Source organism: Nelusetta ayraudi, unplaced genomic scaffold (assembly GCF_046127955.1).
Source record: "Nelusetta ayraudi isolate G7.1 ecotype Tasmania unplaced genomic scaffold, CSIRO-AGI_Nayr_v1 ptg000132l, whole genome shotgun sequence".
NCBI lineage: Eukaryota > Metazoa > Chordata > Actinopteri > Tetraodontiformes > Monacanthidae > Nelusetta > Nelusetta ayraudi.
Genome location: NW_027466182.1, coordinates 1,267,633 through 1,289,369, shown reverse-complemented (window position 1 = coordinate 1,289,369; position 21,737 = coordinate 1,267,633). Strand labels below are relative to the sequence as shown.

Here is a 21,737-nt window from a genome sequence, read left to right as displayed (position 1 = left end):
CTCCTCCATAGACGCGCTAACGTTCAAAAGTTTGGGTTTCGCTCATTCATTTCTGCGTTGAACTCCAATATAACCAGCTTCATGAAATAATCTGCTGGGAGAACATTAGTACAAGAGAACATTATGGGATGGCTTTGATAGCCGTTGCCTTGAATGTGATTTTAGAGAATGAGTATCAAGTGTGCGGCCGTCATTGCGTGCTGCGCCATGTGATGGAAATAATGTTCGTCTTGGCGAGCCAGCGAAGAAAATGCACCACGGCTTCTTGTCTCCTTCTAATTATCTTTCATTGTGTGAGGTAAACCCTGGTTCAAGGCTGCAGCCCTTTAATCACAGGGTGGTATTATTCATCAGCAGTTTTTTTTAATGAATTCTATGGAAAAAAAAAAAAAAAGAACTGTCCAGACTGCTTATTATTGTAAGATATTTTTTGCACCGCCTGCTGCTGTTTGATTGACTGACTTGTCTAGTGCTTGTGAAGGGTTTCAGTCCCCCCCCTCCCTCCCTCTATTTCCTGAATGCACGGACGGCACAGCGGTGCAAATCAAGCTGTGTGGCCGTGAACTGCTTGAAAGGAGGTGACGGCTGGATGGCGGTTGGTCTGTGACCGGACTGACCTCCATTTCCTGCCGTGTTTATCTCCCTGGCTCGAGACGACACGAATACACACTTGTGTGCCCAGACGCACACATCGCACAGTATGAAAAGCTCGCTCTTGAATCGCCAGAAGACAAACGCCTGACCACCGCTCCACCTCTGCCTAAATAGATCTGCGAGTGTGATAAATGGCTGTAATGTTATTGCAGAGCAGAGCAAAGCAGGGACAGCCCTGAGGTCGGTGGCCCAGTAATGTACAGTAGGTCCTATAGCATGTAAAATTGCCTTCCACTAATAAAACATGTGTCTCTAAACCTGTCGGCGAGCCCTCCAGAAATAATAGGTCCGTTTTCCAGGAACACCTTGTTTTGGAAGTTCGCTGCGGTGTGTTTTTTACTGCGCTGGCTCGTGCTTGCAGATTTTTCTCAGACACGCAAACTTTTGACCCGCAAACCGGCTGAGAAAATCCCAGAGTCCTGCAACATGCCAGCGTCGTGCCCACCCCCCACCCCCACCCCTACGGCGCTTGAAAGGGCTCCTTTGTGTGTGGAACAGACATATTATTTCTTTGTTTCCACTGTCTAAGGTGTTTATCCCGCGCAATAATCCCGCCTTGCGTAGCGGGCGCATGTGACGCTCCCTCACATGAAATGTGTGCAAATTGCAGGGGGGGGGGGGGCTTGTGTAAACAGGAAGCTGTACGAAGCTAATTGCTCCTCCCTTCGCCACTCGCAGCCGCTCCCATCGTTAAAATGAATGCACTTTTTGCACTATTTGGAACAGCTCGGTGAAACGGGTCTGTGTGGTTATGTCAGGGGTGAGCTGTGTTGTGTTACCTAACAGGTGTCGGCCGCTTTTCTCAGTCTTGTGCGCTTTGTGGATTTGTTCCCGATGTGGACGTCGCTGTTGTTTGGACAGTGCATCCTCCCTGGACCCCCCCCCCCCCTTTTTTTTATTTTTATTTGTAGGTGGCCACACCGGCAGTGGTAATGCCTGTGTAATTTAGTTTGTCATCACATTTCACTGTGTGCTAGGCTGCTATTACACAGCAGTGACGCCGGTATAAATGTTTGCAGCTATGCGCGAGTGAGGAATGATTTCTCAAAGACTTGTGTGGAAGTAACTGAATGATATAGAATTATTGAGATTATTACTGATTTGAAATAATTGAAATTAGGGATGCAAATTCGATCGATTGACTCATTAATCGTTAGTCGATTGACCTTATTGATCGATCGGTAAACAATTAATTGATAAATGGCCATTTTTTCTGAGAGCCTAAATTTCACAGTGAAAAATGTGTAAGGAACACACCCTTAAATAATGTTGAGGGTCCAATGTGACCCATTTTTACATTAGACAACAGTAAAAAAAAAAAAGTTTTAAGTTGACTTCTCACATTTCAGCTTTTCTTTTCTTTTTTTTCTAAAGTTGTTTAAAAGTAACGTGTTCTAGGTATACAGGTACACACCAAGCCATTTAACAAAAAAATGTGTATCTGTTCACTTAATTGCGATTAATTTAATTTAATCGATTAAATTCTTAATCGACAATTAATTGATAATTGATTAATTGTTACCATCCCTAATTGAAATTATTACTGATTAAAGCTGATTGTTTTGGGCTAAACTTTGATGAAAAACGGAGCTAGGATTATTTCAGGCTGCTGTAACAGCACTTCTTGCCTTTTGATGAGGAGCTTTCAAAAGTACCTGGAAACAGAGTTTCTGGCGGCTCGGCCTTTGTCTCTAATTTGCTCTCCCAGGGCTGTTAAGGTGAGTCGGCAGCCGACTCACTCATTTCCAATTAGTCTTTAATTTGTCCGCCCGTGTATGATGTTTGATCTAATCAAGCTTAATTTGCAGGCAGAAATATAGCCGCCGACTGTGGCAATTACACACGAGCATGCTCATGCATGCTGCACATGCACTCAGGGAGTCACGGGGTTCTGATTCATTTATTCATTTGAAAAGGCACAAAAGCTCTCAAGATATGAAAATGCAGTTTTTATGAAAAAGAAAATCCTGTTCGACGTATGCAGGAAAGTAATACATACCATTTTTATTATATCATCTTATATAATAAAGTCTAAAAATCAGTTTGAAGACCAAGTGAAGTATATAATATTTTGATACTGCCCAAATTCGATCTAAAATTTACTCAATTTAATTCTTTTGAAAATTTAAACAGCATTCATGCCAATTAGATGGTTCCACTAATCAATCTCCTACGCAGTCGGCCGGGCTGTCTGTACCAGTCTTTCCTTCTCCGTCTTCCGTGCGACTGCTCCGTCAATCAATAAATCCCCGGGAAGGAACGCGTCTGTCGCCCAGCTCTCTGCAGACCCTCTGCGTGTCCGTCGCGCCCCTCCACGGACGGGCAGCTTCTGACGGGTGGATGTTTTCTTTTTCTTTTTTTTTTGATTTCCCCCAAGGGTGCCGGATGGGCCGAGGCTGAGCCGACCGGATCAGCCGGCGAGATAGCGGAGAGGGTGAGGGGGGGGAATAATCCACCGCGGGTATCGGCTGGCGGTGGCGTCCGCAGAGCTCTGAACGAGTCTGCTCGTCTCTCCTCGATAACCTTTCCTGCGTGTGTGTTTGTGTGAGTGAGTGTGTGTGTGTATATGCGTGGCCAGTTCAGCCTCTGCTTGCTGACTCTGTCCCTGCTCAGCCTGCTCTTCCCTCCGACAGCGCAGGTGAGGAGGCACCTTCTCGTGGCCAAACACTGGAAAAAAAAAAACCTTTGACTGAGCTGCAAATTTCGAGTCTGCAGCTGCGACGTCCCTCCGCCCTGCCGAACGTCAAGTGCTGTTTTGAGTCCCGGGGAAAATCGGCGGTTGCAGCTGTTATCGGACGCCGACTGCGCAGAAATCTCTGCAGAGAGGCCTTTCCTTTTGCAATCTCCCTTTTGTTTCTCTCCCCCCCCCCCTCGGGCTCCTTTTGTCTGCTTCTCTTTCTGCCTCTCCAGACCCCAATTAGCCGTAGCCATGTTGCGATGGAGAGCGGCGCCTTCGGAGCTGCCTGCCCTGCCCAGGGGGAGTGATGGATCCGTGAGCAAGACAGCCACGCAGACGATAGCCCTCACCCCCTCTCCCCTCCCCCACCCCCACTGTATGCTGTAAGGTGGGGGGGACGGGGCAGTGCGCTGTGTACAGGCCCTCCTCTCTCCTTTCAGTGTGACTGGAGGAGCAGCGAGCGCCGTGCTCCTCTCGTCTGTATGCAGGTGACGTTGTGTTTGCGTTCCAGTTGTCTTGGTTCTGTCTCCAAGGCGTGCTGTGCGCGTGCATGTGCACATGCGTGAACGTTTTTTTTTTCTTCCCCCCACCCCCCGAGCAGTCTCCAGACAGTAATGCGAAGTGAGGGAACGTGCGCCCGGCATACAGAAATAAACGGAACCGAGCCACTCATCGTTTAGTCGGTTTGGTAATTTGTTTTCCTCCGTTCCTGTTAAATTATTGTGCCGCTGGTCCAGTCACCTGTAATTTTCATCTGTTGCGTTGCACAGTGATGTGTATTGTTACTCTCTGCCCGAGTTTTGAACCAAAATCCCTTCTGTTATATCTTTCCAATTGGAATACAGAATAAAATTCCCCAATGAGTGTCTTGCGATGCAGAGAGACTGCAGATTAATTGCAGGCCTGAAGGAACAATCGAAAACTCTTGCGGAGATTCTAACTAGTAGTGAATGTGAATAAAGGTAATCAAGAGCCTAAATGATTACCCAATTAAAATTATTGTCTTGAGTCATCACTGGGACACCACCACCTCCTCCTCTCCCCAACGTCCCGGCTATGATATTACGGTCCGGTACAGCAGGGGGCGGTGTGCACAAGCGGGTTTGCATGGCATTCAGTAGGCACACAGAAAAAGAGGAGGCCACTGTTTGCAGCCGCCCAGTGACGGTGGAACCCTCTGCATTTTGTAATGGTAACTTTGCAAATGCCAGCGACCGCCGTCCTTCTTGTCTCCGTATTATTTTTCTCACGATCTAAGCCAATGAATCAAAGTCACATTTGTAAAAGTACTCTTTTTAAGTCTCACGCCGTCGCTTTTTGTCACGAAGGGGTGGAGGGAGGAAAGAAACAACAGACGCTTTGACCTTTGCGACCAAATTTCTTTCACTTTCTCGCAATATTTCCCTTGTGCATGTCTGGCAGATTTCTTAAGATTAGGAGGCACTGGGTGAAATTAGCTTGCCGGCAGTGGGGCCTTACTTACTGCTGGACCAATTAGTCCCGAAAAGGCTTTAGCGACACATCAGCTGAGGCTCGGAGGCGAGCGACGGTAATCTGTTTACATCATGTCACAATGGCCAAAGGAAAATGAATTAAAGAAGAAGCTGCTGGTGATGGTGTGGATATCCTCTTGCACACACACTTAGATTAAATCAGTGCTGAGCATTCCCCACAGTCCTGCGCTCCATTCCCCCAATTAGATGGTGGAGCATCTTTGACCTGGAGCCTCACTGGCTCCTAATTTACGTCACTTGCTCGTACAAAACAAGCGAGGCCCAGCTAAAGTGACCGTGGAGCCGGCGGTGATTGACAGGTCGGCAGAGGGTTGGCGGGGGAGGGTTGGAACGGCGGGCAGACGGCGGCGCGGCCGTGAACGATTGGCCTCGTGTTAGAGACCGACTGGTTTGTTCTGGACAGCCATCGATTCTCATTTTCTCCTCCGTTGGATCCGTGTGTTTCCGAGGGTTAACGCGGCAGTCGGTGTTTGAGCAAACGGGCAGAATTGGATCAATACCTCCCCAAGACTTGTTCCTGTACTCGGTGTGTCACCCATCAGGCTAATAGAAATTGTCCAGAAGAAGAGGGACAACTGTTTTTCACCGTGAACCAGAACCATCTGGCTTTTTTTTTTTTTGTACTGCTCATTTAATCAGGTTGCAACAACTTGTGTATTAGAATTAGCTTATGAATGGCAACTGCGCACCGTTTAAAAATAAGCCTGGCAAAGACATTCTGGAGCAAATTGAAAACATGCCGCACTGAGAAAAGCCCACGGCAATGTTTTTTTTTTGTTTTGTTTGTTTGCTTGTTTGTTTTTTGTCCCCATGAAAGTCCCGCCTACTTTCTGGTAGCGCCCACGCTAATCTCTTCAGCGTCAGCAGGCCCCTTGCAGTCTTTGCCCTGTGTTCCTCTCTTTATTCCTCTCTCTTTAAACGGCGCTCTTTTCCCATTCGCCGTTGCAAACAGCTGTGACTCGTCACGATACAAAGGGACGCGATTGGCTGCGCAAAAGTCCCGAGGCTGACTGAAAACGCCAGCAAGGAAGGCGAGGGCGACGGTTGTCGGCCCCGGCCAATGCGGCGCGCAAACCCGTCTTATTAAAGCCCGATGTTAAAGGAGCGACACGAAGAAAAGGGCTCCAAATTAAAGCGAAAGCCACTTTATTTGATTTTCTCACACTGGCGGGGATTACGGACTATACTTAAATCACCTCTTAAAAGACTTTTATGACTCAATCCTGCCTTTGTACAGACTTACGCTTTTTGATCCTCCCCACTTTTAATGTAGGGCTTGCGTTTTTTTGTAGTGCTTCTCTCTTTTCAAGTGTTGGATTTAACGCGCCCATTCAGTCCTCCTCTCCTTTTGCCTCTGTGTATTCTTAGTCGCTTGTGTCTTCTGCTTTCATTTTTCAATCCTGAAATGATGATGATGATGGTGATGATGACGATGATTACTTTTTATTGCTAAACATGCATCTCATAGAAAAATATAGTTTGTTTTTTTTCGGGAATGCAATCACACAGATCCTTTCAATATTTACTGCCGCTGAAAATCAGCTTCCCATAATACCTTGCGTATTTTGACAGATTTCAGGAAACCTAATCAGTCTCTTCGTAATCACTGACTTTTCAAGGCGCGTCTTCCGCTAGCTTCTTTTTTTTTTCTTTTTTTTTGCACGCGTCTCTTGCCCCTCACACACACATCCCGAGCGAACGCAGCTGGAAGATTGCAGATCACGCCGCTGCCGACTAACTGGTGTCGCTCAAATTAAAGGTGTCTGACGTTAAGTGTGGTTGTTTGAGACGTCGCTCACCTCTATAGTTTCAAATGGAAGCAAAATAAAGTCACATGTAAACGGTCATATTTAAAGCGTTTAATGACAGGGTGAAGTCCATGTCGACTGAGAGTATACAGTAAGGACACGTGCTCGGGAAGGCATGTCGTGACTTGCAAGTCAAACAAAACCCGGTAATGATATGAATAGTGGGTTAAAAATAGACCCCATTCCGAGGTGAATCTCTGCGGGAGTCGATCTTGACCGAAGAACCGGACAGGTTGAAACATCCGCTGCTCGAAAAAGTTTCTCTTTTATTCCATTTAGCCACAAGAAAACTTTGTCAACTCTGCACCTCCCAAATAAAAGTTGGAGAGCTTGTCGCTTTTGTACTTTCATTTTTCTTTTTGAATGTCTGAGTGTCTGTGACCTCGCTGTGCACCCTCGGCCACTTCAAATCCAACATTTTTTCTTTTTTCTTTTTCGGTTTCATCATACGAGGGGGCCGAACAGCAGTGGTCCCCCGCTTTTCTCTCTTTCAGCTGCTCATCTTGTCTCGGCCCTGTTTAATGAGCGCAGGAGTCCGAGCCCCCTGGAGGCGCCGCTGCTCTCTGAACGAGCCGTCGAGCGTCTTTTGATTCTCTTTTTATGGAGAGGCGGAAACTTTACAGGTCACGAATGGAGACCTGAGAACAGTCACTGGACTCCAGGGCTTCGGTGGCGCCCCCGTCTAGGCCACGTATGGAATCAAGCTAGAATAGGATCAGCCAACTGCAGACGTGAGAGAGAATGTGAAAGTGTTGAATTGTGGGATTGCAGTTGAAGGGCTCTTTAGTTCACATCTCAACTGGCTTATCGAGTGAACAGGACGGCTTCAGTGAAACATTTGACCCGCTGAGATCGATTGTTCCAGGACACCTCACATTTGTGACACTTGCGTACGACGGAATATCAATGATGACAATCCACTGCGTGGACAACGTTTCAACGGACGCAGTCGTCACGTCGCGTTTTCTCGCAATCGTTGTGCTCGGTTTGGATAAATCGCCCCGGGGGCCGGCGCGCCGCATCGCTCGCATCCGTTGATCCGAGCGACTCTTTGTCGTTCACGCGACATCCATCTGCCATCGTCCCGCTCGCACATAAATTAAGAGCGCAGAAGGATCGCGAGGCGCGCCGTAGGAGGATGATGAGACACTTCAGATGTTGATGATGATGTTTCCCCCTCCACCAACACCAGCAGATGCTCCTTGTCTTCTTTAACGGCAGCTGCTTTACAATTCGCTGCTCCTCTTCCGAACGTTGATGGTATGGAGCGGGTTTGCTTGAGACGCATAATGGATTTAGATTTTATTTTTTTCCACCCGGATGGTACAACTCCTCCTCCCCCATCACCTAATCCCAACGCCTCCCTCCACAGGGAAGCGACGCACACCACGTTGCGAGATAACAAGCAGCCGTGAAATGCCAAAAGCCCTCCAAGTCTGACGCTCTCCTCTCTTCTCCCGCTCGGAGGAAAGCGGAGGAACCCCCGCGCCGCACTTCACTCCTCAGCAGCTGGCTGAGCCCGAGTCGGCTGATTAGACGGCTCTCGCTCAATCCGGGGATTTTGCCACAGCTCTGCTTTACACCACCGGTCGCTTCCACGTCGCGTCCGCCTGTCATTATTCCTCTCTCAGCCTGCTTTCATTATTCCCGCCTCTTTCCATTTCTCTGCTTTTTATGATGCGGCTTTTGGCAGGCCCACTAATACCCTCCCATGACACATATTTCATTTTCTTTTTTTCCTCAGCCCGCTTTCACGTTCCCCGACACCCGCAGCTGAAGCTGCTCCAATATCCACGCTCGCACCTCCGCAGTTAATCACGACCCCCCGTATATGTTCAGACGTCTATATATCATCCAGCCAAATATGGATCGCAACCTCGGCCCGCCGTTCATCTGGTGCTCGTTTTCACCCCCGCTGCTGGACAGAGGCCAGCTCTGCGCCTGCAATTACGAAGCAGCAGCGCAGAGACATCTGGAGACATGAGGGAAATACATATCCAGACATCGTCTTTTGTCATTTAGGGAAACCAAAAAAAAAAAAAAAAAAAAAGAAATCCGTCCATGATTGCAATTAAATGCCCGTGCGAGTCTGGGCTCCATCCTGCCCGCTATATTTAGCAGGATTAACCGCCGTGTTGGCCCGGCATTAAAAGCCAGAGCGGCCGTCGCCGTGAAAACGTCAACACGCGAGCGGTTCGGTGATGTAGCAGCACCACCTGTGTTTGCCGCGGCGCAACTGTTGCTGTGTTTTTTTTTTGTTTTTTTTTTGCTCGCGAGTTGTGTTTGTCAGAGGCGGAGGGGTGTTTTATGGCCCTGCATGGGCTCCGCATCGCAGGGCTTTTTTTTTTTTTTGCACAGCTGCGCCGCTCGGTTGCCAGGTTTTAGAGAGTCTAACCAAAATACATTGTTGGATCGTTGCCACCCCCTCTTCCAAGGGGTTGCCGGGCGGTGACTGCGAGCCAGATTGTGAAAAATGACACGAGTTATGTTGCTGAGAGGTTCCCAATGTAACGCATCGTACAGGCTTTGCAAGCATTCATAGGATGCTTTATTTTTTCTCAATTGAGAGTGAATTGAGAGTGAATAATGGAGTCTGAGGGTAAAATGCTGACTTACAGCTTTATGGAAACGGTTGAAAGGAAAAGAAATAAAAATACTAGAGTTTTTTTTCAGCGCAACACCCCGGACGGTCATAAATCACCGCATGCCCTCCACTGATCACACAACAAACTCCAAGTCGGCTCTGCGGAAATGTTGTTTCTTTGGAAATTCTGCACTAGAAGGCAGCCAAAAGAAAATAAACACATACTTCACTCAGTGAGTCATCTTGTCATGAGGACATCAGGGTCCCTCTGATGTGTCATTGTTATAAAGATACATAAATAACTAAATCTCACCAGCATTAGAATGCACGTCTGGTCAGCAGTGGTGTGCAACGGTGGGACATGACCTTCTCCGCTGGGCCCGTAGGGAGCACTGTTGCCCGCGTTGTCGGCGCAAAGCTGGACCCACTCCACATGACCCAACCTTCTCCGTCCCAGCGGCTGACCACAAGCCTCAGACCAGACTGAGCAAAACACAAATCACTCCCGCAGCTCCCGGCTCAAACGAGACCTTTGCACTGCTTGTTTTTTTGTTTACGGAGAATTGTCTGGATTTGGACAGATCAAAGCGGAGCGCCACTCCACTGCGTCGTCGCGCCGTCCCAAAAGTTCTGTGTAATCGGCGCTGGTTTCAACAGATCAAAAAACCGCCTCCTGATTAAAGAGCGACGGCGCAACTGTCGCTGCTTGGGGTGCCCTCCTCTGGAGGGAGCTGCAACTGCATGTTCATTCCTGCTTTTTTTTTTCTCCAACGTTTGGCCTCCCCTGTCTACTCAGTTTGTTGACAATAGCGTGAACGGCTCTAAAGGATGGATGTTTATTAACTATCAGGCAACTTGTCCACTTGTGATTTCAGCTTTTCGAGTGGCTTTCTTTATCCAGACTCTCAAAACGACTCCTCCAACTGAGGTTACAAGAGGATGTTGTCCTTATGAGAGACAATCGCCTCTCGCTGCTTTCATTTCCGGCGGCGTCCAGAGGAGAAGCGAAGCTCGCCGTGCCGCTTTTGATCAGGGAAGATTGTTTTGCCGGCTCTGCGCGCAAAGAGATAACAGGAACTGGCTATCGCAGGGGAGCCTCTTGATCCCCGAAGATGCACAAAAACTAGAACTAAGCGGCCCTGGCTCGACGCCGTGCAGAGACAAACTCGAGGGGACACGCAGTCAAACTGGACCGTGCCTTTTTACCCGCAGCGAGCTACCGGCGCAGACAAGCCCCTCTGCATCACACGTACCTAAACAAGCAGTGAAGTCGCGTCTTCGGGCCGCCGGATCATCGTCATAATTAGCAGCCCGGGGAGCTGAGGCGAAGACGGCCCCAGACGACGGGCGCGGCCGGAAATAGCCAGTTGTGGCCTTGACTGCTAGTGTGGGCGGAGGAGGATGAGATGAGGAGGGGCAGCAATTAGCTGAGCTTGTCACTGCGGTGATTAAACGCTGATTTAGGAGCGCGCTGGGTTGAGGCTCCGAGTTCAATTGGCCGCGCCGCGGTTAGCGGGGACCTGACATGTGAGGCCCGGGTCAGTGCACTGCAGTGCAGTGGCCGCTGGGCTCTGGCTTGCTGGGGTTGTGTGAGGAGCAGAAATAATGGGAGGCCATTCGCCCGCGGTGCAGCCTGGGTCCCGGTTTAGTTCCATTTTTTTTGTGTGTGTGTGTGTGTGTTTGGAATGCTACCTGGGTTCCACGCTGTGACAGATGACTTTAATTTCTCCCGCTGCGCACGTTTTAAGAGGCGAATCTGGGTTGTTTTTTTTTCCACTTTAATGACCTGCAGACCTGCTGGCAAAGCAGCCAAAACAAGTCTGACAAAGTGACCTGATGGTTTCTCTTGAAAGGAATAACAATAATAAAAAAGAAAAATACACATTTAGGAACTCATGCTTTTTTCATTTTGACCTACAAATTCCTGTTAGTTCCGGCAGCAGTGATTAATATTTAGTGTAGAAAACTATTTTAATATTCTTGTGAGGCTAATTCTGCTGCTTTTTTTTTTAATTTGCACATCGTTTCCCAGTGGAAAACTTCACTATGGCAGATTTTTATCAACAATGCAGCAAAGATGCACTAAAGCACAACAACACTGATTCACACAACACAGCCAGCGTGGAATGAATTAGAGAACCAACGCCTTGTCTTATATTTTTTTGCCCGAACTGCTTAGAAATGAATGTTTAATGGCAATAACGGCTGAAGTGAGTCCATTTAATCACTGACGAGAGGCTTCGACCCCAAATGTGTTGCTCTCTCCGTCTCCGTGCAGTGTTTTTGCAACTTTCTGCTCATTATTTCAGTCTTTCAGGAACTTCAAACCTGGTCCGCTGAACTGAAACATTATTTCACGATGCAGAAATAATGATCCCCGCCGCAGCAGCCAGTAAAGGGAGGAGGTTTGAGGACAACCAAAACAGTGTGGGCATCGGGCGGCTGGCGAGTTTAGAACTCTGTTTAGTCGAGGAGTTAAGTCGGTGATTGAACAGAGGCTGATGTCAGATTCGAATAACTCTGAAAAGAATGAAGTCGCTCCGTGCTGAACAGGTTCAGCTGAGTTGAGTTTGTCGAGCGAGCTCTCAAGGTAACCCTGAGCGTGTTTGTTCCTCCGCCTGAAGCTAATCTCACACGAAGCCTGGCCGCACTGTAGTTTATGGCCCCAGTTTCTAATAGAAACAGAACATTATTCCAGCACGCACGCACTCCTCTCCTCATCCTATCTGTGTCCGAGTGGAATGACTTTTAATAGCAATTCAGACAGCGTCCGAGTGATTTACTTAGCGACGAAGGGCGCTGCTGGCAGACTTGCGGATGGCAAACAGTGTAAACAGAGTGCAGCTGAGGACACAACACGGCCATTAGACGCTGTTACTCATTCGAATGGGCGGCAGGTGGAGGAGGAGGAGTCTATGCAAGTAACTATCAGGACTCCCAGAGCAGGATGACCGTGGTTCACAATCTCCCTCTTGGCCTCATCTCGTCTGGGGCACATTGAGGCCCCGCGTCCTCCCCCCAAAATATTATTTACGTCTTTATCGTCGTCATGAACGGACTCGGTCCGAGCTGACGGCGCCACACTTTCTTTGTCTTTGGTGGCTGAAGCATCGACCGAGGTTCTCCAGTTCTGAGGGCGGAGAGGAAACCCGCATGCAGTAACATGACAGTGCAGCCGAGTCTGCCTAGAGGGCGCTGTGATGTCTTTTTCTGTACTTTTCTGCTCTGTACATGACAAAATTGTCAGCTTTTCTCCCCTGAAGCTGAATATCACACGTTGCTCCTTTAAATTTTTAATACTTTTTACATTTTACACTCTGCGGCGTCAGATACTTAAACTACTTATACTTTGTGTAGCCCCTTTATCGCCTGTGTGTGTGTGTGTGTGTGTGTGTGTGTGTGTGTGTGTGTGTGTGTGTGTGTGTGTGTGTGTGTGTGTGTGTGTGTGTGTGTGTGTTGCATTAAATAATTTAAGCACCCTTTTAATCCTTGATGTGTTAATTATTTAGCTCTGAAGGTGCTAGAAGGAAGATTTTAATACCTTTGGAGAGCTGCGTGTGTTTTTTTTTTTTTTTTTTTTTAACTTACCCCCCTTTTAACTCTTTATCCGAGGCTCAGTTAATTACTGTCTGGCTGCAGCTCAATGCCCAGGATACAAAACGCTTTATTGATCTTTTCATCCCAATTTCTGGAAAGACGGCGCGTGCTCAAAAATAAATAAATAAAATACATTTTTGAAAAAAAGTCACAAGCTTCATTTCAGTTTTGCCCTAAAAACAATCCAAAAGGACAAGTGTTGGCCCTGCGGCAACTCACTGGGAATTAATTGGCTCTTCAATTAGCCGTCGAGGTGTGAGGGGACGAGAGGGGGCTCGGCGGGCGTTTTTAGGCCTGTAGCTGTTTGCAGATTGAATCGTGTGGGTCAAGAGCGCTGCTACAGCAGGAAGGCAGCAGTGATTCACAGAGTTCTTCAGCCCACTACTGCGTGGAGTGTCAGGCCTACGGAGGGGTTTTATTTTTGTTTTATTTTTCAGATTTGAGCAGAACTCTGTGAATGGAGAAAGCAAGTGTGAAAGTGGGGGTTGGGGGTGTGGTGGAACACATCTGAATATAGAATTGAGCAATTAAAAGAGAAGAAAAATTCATTGAATTGAGGTTGGTTTGTGTTTACAAGTGTAGGCTGAAGGGGCGCGCTCCCTCGATTGCACCCACTCCGACTCGCACCCCCCACCCCACCTTGTCAGTCATCTCCTGTTGCCATGGCGACGGACGGAGGGGCCCCGCTAATGATGTCGGGTTCATTTTAATTTGTCAGGAGATTTAGGATTAAGATTCACCGGCGTGGCAACAAACACGATGGTCTCGCCTGGGCGCAGCCAGCCGCGGCTGCGTTTTCCTATTAATATCAGCGCTCACTGAGTAGAACCTCCCTGCCCTCCTCACGTGCGCTTGTATTCACCCGTGATTAGCTCAGAAATTATATAAATAAACACAGACATTGGATTTTTGCAAGGTCCCCCCCCCCCCAACCCCCTGATGAAAAATTGCTTTTTCAGAGATGAAAATATTCTTCATCACGGCAACATGAAATCACACTGATGTGCTCGTGCCCAGCAAGGTGTCATAGCACCGCCGCTAAACCCGTCTTAATGCAGGGATTAGCGTCCAGATAAGGATTTGTTTCGCTCTAAGCTGCGGTGGATGGATGCTCATCTCTGCGTCATCCCAGTGAGGCCACACGTGTGTGTGTTTTTTCCTATGCCCACAAACAAATGCAGACGGAGCCGCCTCCACATCATTTTTGTCCATGGCCAAGCGCGTACGTTTGAGAGAGTGTTCACAAAAGAGTGAAAACGCCACTTTTTGGCGGGCGCACAGAGAGGAAACCAAACTAAAATGCATTTCTCATCTTTCACGCAGGCTGACGATCTACTGACAGCGCCGCTATGACTCATTTTGTGCGTCACACACACACGCGCGCGCACGCACAACAGGGACTGATACACAAACGGCCAAACGCAAACGATAATCCGTTTGTGTCTGTGTTCTCTACCCGCTTTTATCCGGAAATCCCTGTTGCTGTCGTTTGCTCCATTCCACTGTTCAATCCCGTCCGTTTATTCCCACTCGACCGCCTCCCCTGTCTGCTCTGTCTGTATTTCAACTTTTCAGCTGTTCTCCCTCGCTGCTGTCGTGTAACTGTGGTCCTGTCATGCTGTCTGTCATCTGCGCACAGTCGACGGGGCCCGCTGTCCTCTCATCACCCGGCGGCACGCTGGAAAAAAGAAATGTAGACTTTGTCCTCGGAGCTTTTTTTTATATATATATATATATATATATATGAGGTGCAGGACAAACTTTTTCAATTGCACCAGTGATAACGGAGGGGAAAAAATGCCAATACTGGAACTTGCGCGCTTGCAATTAAACAGACCGTCTTGTAGCGTTAGCAGCCGCGACGCCGTGTTTATTCGGGTTGGTGCACGCCCAAAAAATGTGCTGCGTCCTCGCATCGTAAAGCTCCCACCTCTGCCATGTGAGTGGGAAAACTAAGCTGCGTGCCTAATTTCAAAGGCTAATCCCGATTTTAAAATCCCAAATATGAGCAAATGATCAAGTGTACATGGATGTATGCGTCATTATGCTTTTGGCACCACAGTGTCATTTCAGGTACCCAAAGTTCTTAATCCCCTCCCACGCTTCATGCCTCTGGGGGCTCAACTGTTTCTCGTTTTTTTTTTCATGCAGTGACACCGACGTGGTTATCTAACTCTCTGCAAATGCATGTTTATCTCCCTGACCGTGCTACCGCAGCCGGTTAGCCTAGCCTGCCACCGGTAACTTTGAGTTGGAGCTTCTTAAGGCACTTGATTTTGGAAGCAAAACGTTTTAGGGCGGTGTAAAAAAATGAATCATAGCAGCCGCATTGCAAACATAGCTGCAGCTATGAGCTGTAAAAGTCACAGATTGGGCGAATTTCACTTCAAGGACATTTACGCACAGCAATGTGTATTTATAGCTTTGGCCTTCACAGAAATGACATTGCTTTGCTTCTCTCACTTACGCCTTTGCTTGCTCAAACACATGTCTGAAAATCAGCCCTGTGTGATGTCACAAAGTGAACAGATTCCTCTGCCTTGTGGCTTGCGTGCAGCCTCCGCCTCCCTGGTTGTCGCAAGACACAAGATTATAAATTTGTTTTAGTATCTTTTATAGCTGGCAAAGCATTTTTTTTAAAGGGCACAGCAGCAAATTGAATGTTTGCCTCCCATTATTAAATCTGATCGCGTTGCCCTTTGTGCTTATTTGTGTTACTTGATGAAGAGCACAATTGGGCTAGCTTGAGTTGCCTAACGGTGCCTGAAGGCCTTGTTGTTGTTGTCGTTTTGTTGACTGTCTGGGGAAAATGTCCATTCACTTGTAAATAACAACATTACGGTAGATTTGGCAATCCTTTTTTTAATTCATCTCACATATCCACCCGGTGAAGACGCTCTTAATGTGAAAGTGCGTCCTTGCTAATCTTAATCTCCAGTCAAGGACATTGCTTACAGCTGGCACTGGCTTCCTCAGAGGTTTTTACAGACCAGCTTCTGCCCTTTTATCCATGAAGGAACCTAACTGGTTTTCAACAGAATCTACAGATCGAGTGGATGTACGATTCTTTATTTAAGACTTTAATTCTTTGCAATCCAGCTTCAGTGCAAGGTGAAATCAGATGCAAAAGAAATTGCAGTTCCCTTTTTCTTCTGTAGTTTTTTTTTTTGCTATTTTGTACCTCCATCATCTGAAATCTTCCACCAACATTTGCCTTGCTTCTTCCAAGGCGTACATTACAGTTGAAGGACGCAGCATTTTCCCCTGCGTTGAGCGCAGAAATGACTCGTTATCAGATGAGCGGCGTTTTACACCCCCTCACCCCTTTCTTTTTTTTCCCTCCATTTTGCTGGCGACGGCGGAAAAAGTTGACAGCAATCAGATTGGCTGGGGGAGATAAATGGCTGTCTGTTCTGGCTGAGAGCTGAGAGGCTGTGAAGGTTGACACACTCGCTGATGGTGAAGTAAACACACAGCGTGCCCTTGCGCCGCGCGCCGCCTGCCAAGTCTCCCAGCCAGGCGGCGCCGGGACCCCGACTGAGCGCTCGGCGACATGACGCGAAATATGATTTTATTTTTTATTTTTTTAGAAGCAGCCGCTTAAATGTTTGCACTTCATCTCATCTCAATTGTAATGATGTAGTGAATTATCAGATAAGTTGTCATCTCATTAGAGCCTTGACACTGTGAAAGACTGATGACTGTGTCACATCCTCAGTGTGGCCGGAGGTGGGATGTAATGAAGTAAAAATACTTTGTTACTGCTCTGAAGTAGATTTTTCATGTATCTGTACTGGAGTATTTCTTTTCTGACGTTTTTGCTTCGCCTACTATAGTATTATATATTATTTTAGTGCTCGAAGTGGAGCCATTTGAACTATGATGTTGTTTAGTTCAGAATAAAATGGGATCATATTTACGAGGGAGATTATTTTAGAGCACCTCGGCTTTGCGGTCACTGTTCAGTACGTTTTCAATCCGAAGAAAAAATACAAATGGAGGAAATAACATTGGTCATTGTTATTAAAAGTGTCTAATAATGGCTCACTGGCCTTAACTGAAACGGATGACAGTAATTTGGTTGTGCTGCAGTTGAAGAAGAAAAAATATATAGTATTAATAGTAGCAGAGTTGTTAAAAATGATCCAAAAGTTCCTGCGAGACCTTTGGTCAGTTCAGAACTGATTTTTTGTTTTTGCAAAATGATCAAGGAAGCTATTGTTTCACATTTCAGAACATGTACAAGCATCCATACTTGTACAAGTGAATACTATTGACACCTCTGACTGTGGCACGTGCGCACGTGAGTGTGTGCGGATGCTTTGTTACCCCCAGTTGTGTTTTGACAGCTTTAAAATGTCAGAGGTGTTGTTCAGGGGGATTTTTTTCTTCATGTAATAGGCTTTTGGTTTCCTGGTCTCCTGTAACACACACACACACACACACACACTACACACTACACACTAACGGCTGTCTATACGCTCCTTAAGGCTGCGAGCTAAGGCGCGCCCTATGAGTCAATGTCAGGTTAGCAATCAAGGGGAACGGATGGCGTGTCAGGGTTGTGTCGGCCCCCCTCTTGTCATCGCCATCTCTGCGGTTTGTTACTTCATTAAATTGAGTTATCGGGGAGATGACTGGCCGGGGACATCCATTTGAAGAGCTGCCAGTCAAGGCCCAGCAGGACCTGCGACTGGAAATGCCAAGCGCAAGAAGGAGATATAGTTCGAACTTAAGTCTTTGAATATGGCGAAGGAATGAAAGACGACAGATGCGTTTTATGGCCGTTTTAAGCCATTTTTGAGATCAGATCGTTTCTAGGCTAAATATCACTTTCTCCCCCAGCTACGGTATCATGACTGGGCATCATTCGTGTGTCATGCAGTAATCTGACAGCCATTTATGCCTTTCCGCGCCATGAGAAACACCCGCCCTGGCCGCCCTGTAATGGATGAGCAGTGTTTCCATTTAAGCCTGCAGCCGAATAAGACATCAGCATTTTATTCTGTGTGGCTTTTTGTTGCAGCAGCAGCAGCAGGGTGCATGATGAAAAGTCTCAACTGTGTGACCCTGCATAGCATTTTTGGATGCATGTGTGGGTCAGTTTCTCAATGCTGGGCTGTGCTGCTTGGCCGTAATCTGGGACAGCAGGTGGAGAGCATATATACATGAAAAAATACGAAGATTTGTGTTTGGTAGATTATTTCTTTGTTGTAGCAGTGCCTCTTGGAACTAAATCTTATGTCACTGGAAAGCCTGTTTATTCTCCTTTTAAACGGTGCCACACTTGTAAGGAACATGCATTTGTGTGGTGAGCAGCAGAGATAAGTATCTGTTGCACTCTCTGCCAAGTTAAACTTCTCATTCTGCTGTTGCTATTTACTCTCTTTTTTTGATCTTCTGGTAGCCACAGGTGCTGCCAATCAGGCGACTGATTGGCAGTACCTGCACAAACGGGAGCCCCAGTAGCATGTGGAAGAACCATAACCCTAACCCTTAGCTTAACCCTACACCTACTGACCACTGTAGCGCAACCCATTTTCACAGGTGTTGCCAATCAGGCGCATGATTGGCAACACCTGTGGCTACCTGAAAATCAAAAAAAAAAAAAAAACGGGTAAATGGCAACTGCAGAATAAGCTGTTTGACTCAGGCAGAGAGTGCAACCCAGATACTCAGCTCAGCCACTCACTCCACAAATGCATGTTCCTTTCAAGTGTGGCATCATTTGAAAGGGGAAATAAACAGGCTTTCCAACAATATAAGATTTATTTCCAAGAACCATTGTCACAACAAATACACAAAAATGTCCTTACTTTTTGTGTTATGCTTATTTATATTTCACTATCAGTTAAGCCAGATAGCTACATATTCAGTACAAACCAGAATACCTATGACTTTAATTTAACATAAATATAAAAGAATAAAATAAATCTGAATAAAAAAAAATGGGTCTTTGAGCTCCAAGATTTGGTGTGAAAGGCAAAAACATCCTTTATTTCTCCAGCTCCCACCATCAAATAAAGGTGACCTGATCGAGGACGGGCTGGCGCGGTGGCCTTTTTCCTCCCCCTGGGCGGCGCCTCCCTCCCTCTCGGTCCGTTCCTAATCCCAGACTCGTATCGACCATTTCGCCTGGCCGCTTCAGTTTGGCTTGGTTGAACGCCGCTGCTTCCCCCGGTAAATTCCTCTGTAACTGCGAGATTACACTCTCTCACACTTCCATCAAAACTGGAAAGCTCGGGCGTGGAAGGAAGAAAAAAAAAATTGCTTTTATCGGATAGAGTGCCTCGGGAAATATCATCCCCCTCTGGAAATAAATGTTTGAGGCTTGAAAGGGACCAGACTGCGCTGTGGCTGAGACTCCCCGCGGTGAAGCTGGAGTCCAGACATCATAAAAAAATGGAGTGTGATTGTGTGTTTATGTGTAGGTGTGTTCTCGTATGTTCTGAGAGCGGCCAATTTCTTTCTTTTTCATCCTTTTCGTGTTGCGTCTTGCACAACAGATCGAACCGCTTTGACCAGAGCTGCGTCACGGACATTTAATCCATTTTCAAATATTTTTCATATAACGACAGGAATTGGAAAATTTTCAGGGAACGGTGTTTACCTTTGTAGCACAGTGCTTTTACATTTATTGGAAACATCGTCTTTTTCTGTGTCCAGGTGTGTTATAGTTTTTATAAAGCGTGCATTTGGTGAAATATGAGGCGTTTGTGAGTCAGTGAAACAGATCCGGGTTCTGTTATGTTTTACATTTTTATAGATTCAAACCAGAACACGGTCTCACCATTCACACCTGCCCCGCTGCAGGCTGACACGGAAGGTGCCCTTTCCTTGCCGGCCCTATTGATCTGCCACCCTCAGTTTATTATCGCGGCACTGTGCATGTCTATCGGCTTTGGGGGAGTTCATCGGGCCCCGCCGGCGTGTCGTCAATACCGATCTGTTTGCAAACGAGCTTGACGCAAATAGCGAAATAGTGAATTTTCCTCACATTTGCTGGTTTGTTTTTTGGCTGCGCCTGGTCGCTCCTCCACAAATCTTCTCCTCTAATTGGACCTGAGAGGCGAATGCAGGTGGTGTGCGAGCCGACTGTGAGTGCGATAGATGTGCTGGAGCATGAAGTGTCCAAAAGCTGACCTCTGTCTCATTAACGGACACACACAAGTTGCACGGGAGGTGGGTTGCTCGTGCCAGAAGCTAACTGGAACGTCCCAGTCAGTATTTCATATGGGGAGGGAGACGCTCAGTTATGTCGGCACTTTCTTTTTTTTATAAGTTTCTATTGTTTTGTGCGACTGCCGCCGATGCCGATTGCTACTGCTGTTTTACGAGACAGATGAGAGAGACGGATGTGTCTGTGAAATCGAGGAGTATGAAGTTGCAGCTCGAGAGCGGCACGCAAAGATCCCCCCAGGGACCTTTTGCGCTGTCACTTCCATCAAACGACGTAAAGAACTTTCAGGAGACGAGCCGCCGCGTCTTTCGCAGGTTATTGCACAGCGTCACTCTTCCCCGGTGGCTGCACGACGACTGAATCCGTTTGTTTGGAAGACGTGCTGCTGGTTCTCCCTTTGTGTTTCTGACTCTTCTTGAGCGCTAATCAGCAAAGTGACGAATCCCCGTCTGTTCCCCGTTTCCCTTATTGGCTGCCAGTGTTGTTGGGATTACTCCATAATTGATACATCCATCCTTAATAAAGTAATCTAATGACTTCTTGAACTGCTTTCTTTCATAAGTAATCAATTACGAATTACTAATTACTTTAGTTAAAAAAAAAGTGCTTGGAATGACCTTTTTTAAAGTGCAAATTTTGCATCTGTCTGAACATGAATGAATGTTTGCTTTCTGAACACAAACTGCACATTTCACAGAACAAACTCGTACAGCACTGGTGCCTTTTGCACAGCCCAGATTGTTAAAACAATTAGAAGATTTCAGAAAAGTAAAGTCGTCGTTACTTGTTAAAGTTATAATGATATAATTACCAGTTTTGCCACAGTAATCTAGTTACATTACTCCATTAATCAAAAAGTAGTTTAATTACAGTAGTGGATTACTTAGTAATAGATTACTCACCAACACTGTTGGCTGCAAGAAATGGCCAAAGCAGAGGCAAGAAAATGTAGAAAATTATTTCTTGTTTGAAAGTTCGCCCTTGTACAGTTTGAGATTGCGGCACTGTGAACTTCTATTGTGTTAAGTCTTCACACACACAGGGTCGCTCGCCCCGTCAATATCCCCAAACGCCTTTGCCGAAGTCACATTTGCATTTCTCTCTTTCAATTTAGTCGACCAGGAATGAGAATGCAGACAGCATGCAACATGAATAGATAAACAGCCACACTCCTGAATCATCCCCACACCTTGCTGGCTCCGCACTACAACTGACTCGACACGTTATTTTCTCCTCCCTCTCCCCACTTTATCTCGATCATATAGTTTCCGCCCGGGCTGGCGCTTCTGATGGAAAACGTTATCAGCGGAGCACACATTTGGCTTGGATTGTTCCCAGAGTGAGGGCTCATTATCGTCCTGTTGGATAATTGTGGCGAGCCAAAGTTGGCTCAGAGAGGAGGCGACTTCATTTAAGCCCCTGGTTTCGGGGGAGGGAAGAGGAGTCTGAGGAAAGTGGAGCAAGTGAAGACAGGGCACGGGGTGCAGTGGCGTGCACCAAAGATTTTGCACAGCACATAGTTCCGCATAGTTTCAGGTTCAGATTGATGCCGGGCCTTGGATTAAAAAAGAGGGCTGTAGAGAAGGAAATGACTTCAGACTAAATGGAACCTCCTGAAAGCGTTGAAAGGATGAAGATTTTTGCAACTGGGGCTGCAGGAACATTTTCAGCAATGAATATTGATGAGGCGTTGTGATTAACCAGTGGTGGACTGATGATGCAA

At 46.9% G+C, this 21,737-nt stretch overlaps 2 protein-coding genes across 7 annotated transcripts in view; both read left to right on the top strand.

The window, feature by feature from the left end:
* pola1 (polymerase (DNA directed), alpha 1) overlaps positions 1 to 21,613 on the top strand; it is a 139,680-nt gene extending 118,067 nt beyond the window's left edge. The window contains exon 38 of the mRNA XM_076051116.1: positions 21,600 to 21,613. The gene's annotated coding sequence lies outside the window, so the exon portion shown is untranslated. The remainder of the gene's footprint in view (positions 1 to 21,599) is intronic.
* Positions 1 to 21,737, top strand: part of LOC142904798 (rab effector MyRIP-like) — a 79,417-nt gene that overhangs the window by 4,515 nt on the left and 53,165 nt on the right. The window lies entirely within an intron of this gene.